Genomic DNA, 2346 nt, shown 5'->3' on the forward strand with positions numbered 1-2346 from the left:
AAAAGAGAAAAAGACATTTCCAATTTCTCCTAAAATGGGACTAAATTTTACAAAATGTTTTTTTTTGGGTTGTTTATTTGGTGATAATATCACCAAAGGGGGGATTGCTGGAGCAGAGTTTTCTGTTGAAAATGTATTGGGTTTTGAAGCTTCAGTTTGTCTATATGTCGAAAATTAAAAATATTAATTGTAATCATTAATTATTTGTTTTGTGTGAAAATTCTGATTAATCAACACGAACTAACAAGAGAAACTATACGTGGGAATGCATTCATGTTGCTTAATAATAATGTGCAAGTTTAATTAAATGAATGTTGCTAAGTGCTGTTTGTTTAAAGCACAAAACGCTTTTGAAATAACGTGTATTAATGCTTTACTGTGTTGCAAAAGCTAGATAATTACATATACATAAGGGTATTAGTGGGGTTAACACTGTTTAATCACTATGCTGTGGTAACGTTGTTTTTGTCTCTTTCAATTAAGATGGTCCGTTTTGGCCTATCGTAAAATGGCTGCCGTTTAAAGCCTGTACTCGAGTGATCGAATTTTGGTGAGAGGACCTTGCTGAACATGGTCGAGAGTCATCTGACCACAGCCTTCGCCTGGTTTAAAAGTTTTCCGTGAGGACAGCAGTTCTGGGCGTGAGTCCAGGTTACCTTGGAGGACAAGGGAGCCACAATGAACTTTGTGATTACAGTGGTGGTTCCGAGGAAATGTGCGCGCAAAAGTAACATTTGCAAAACTCGAGTTTCCTTCTTCCGTCTTTTTATTTTTGTGATTTTTCTGAGCGGAGATTTTTCCAAATGTAGCAATGCTACATCCTTTCCTGCTCGCTCTGCTCAGCGGTTCGACGGATATTCAAAACATTTTATGTTTCTTTAATTTGTAAGATTTGTTATAAATATTGTTAGCCTAGAGAGGGTCTAAGGGCACTTCTTCCCAAACTTGCGTTGGTGAGGATCGATGCTGTGAGGACGGCAACTTGGGAGACTTCTACTGAGAGACCTGTCCTGACCCATTCTGACATTTAGCTAGAATAGGTAATTATGAGAATAATGATTTACTCTGATTGAATTTCTTTGAACTCATTTTAGATAAAGTACCATTATTTTAAATACAGTGTTGGTGGTTATTTCTTGTCAATTATTGAGTACACTATTGTGGTTATTATTGTTTATATCATGACTCAAGACAGTGTCAATTTGGTCTTATCGACCTTAGTGTAGATGCAGGGTGTTTAGGAGGTTTCTTTCCACAGGTTCAGTGTTAATAGAGTAATTGAGCGTATGTTAGTGAAATGGGCCCAAGTGTATGGTGAGTGTATGTGCGTGTAACTGTGAAATTACTCTATCCGTGGAAGTAGGAAGAATTTGTATGCCCTGATCTGCACCATCTTCAAGCCTTTCCTAAATTGGACCTACATTGGGGCAGTACTGACGTATATGGGGATGTTGGTCTAGATCACGGGTACTCATAGTACGGACCGCGGGCCGCCAGCGGCCCGACAAGCCTTTCTCGGTGGCCAGCGGACCTTGCAGACATCCTACCTGTGTTTTAAAAAAAAAATTAAATAGTGTTAGCAAACACTGCCAGTTGCAGCAGCCAGGACTCTGAGACTCTGCTCTGTGGGGGCCGGGGGATTCCAGTGATTGTCAAAGTGGAGATGCAGGGGCGCTAAGAGGTGAAATACAACAAAGCTTTATTAACATGTAAATGGTCTTTTAAAGACCTGTGAAGTACTAGGGTGCGGCTGTGTGTGTGCACTGGGAAGCTGTCTCAGCCCGGGCTGAGGGCTGACACACACACGGGGTGAGATGACAGAGGGTGACAGAGGGTGGGAGAAGGAGACAGAGGGAGGGAGACAGAGGTTGACAGAGGGTGACAGAGAGAGGGAGACAGAGAGAGGCAGTCTGGGGGAGACAGAGGAAGGGAGACAGAGGGAGAGGGAGGGAGACAGAGGGTGACAGAGGGAGGGAGGGAGACAGAAGGTGACAGAGGGAGGGAGGATGGCAGAGGGAGGGAGAGGAAGGGAGACAGAGATAGACAGAGAGAGGGAGGCAGAGTGGGAGGCAGAGAGGGAGGGAGACAGAGCGGGAGAGGGAGGGAGAGGGAGACAGAGAGGGAGACAGAGGGAGGGAGGCGGAGGGAGACAGAGGGTGACAGAGGGAGGGAGGGAGACAGAGGGTGACAGAGGGAGGGAGAGGAAGGGAGACAGCGAGAGACAGAGAGAGGGAGGCAGAGAGGGAGGGAGACAGAGGGAGGGAGAGGGGGGAAGGGAGAGGGAGACTGCGAGGGAGACAGAGGGAGGGAGACAGAGGGAGGGAGAGGGGGACAGGGAGGGAGACA

The sequence above is a fragment of the Triturus cristatus genome, chromosome 3_1 (genome assembly GCF_964204655.1).
Source record: "Triturus cristatus chromosome 3_1, aTriCri1.1, whole genome shotgun sequence".
Taxonomy (NCBI): Eukaryota; Metazoa; Chordata; class Amphibia; order Caudata; family Salamandridae; genus Triturus; species Triturus cristatus.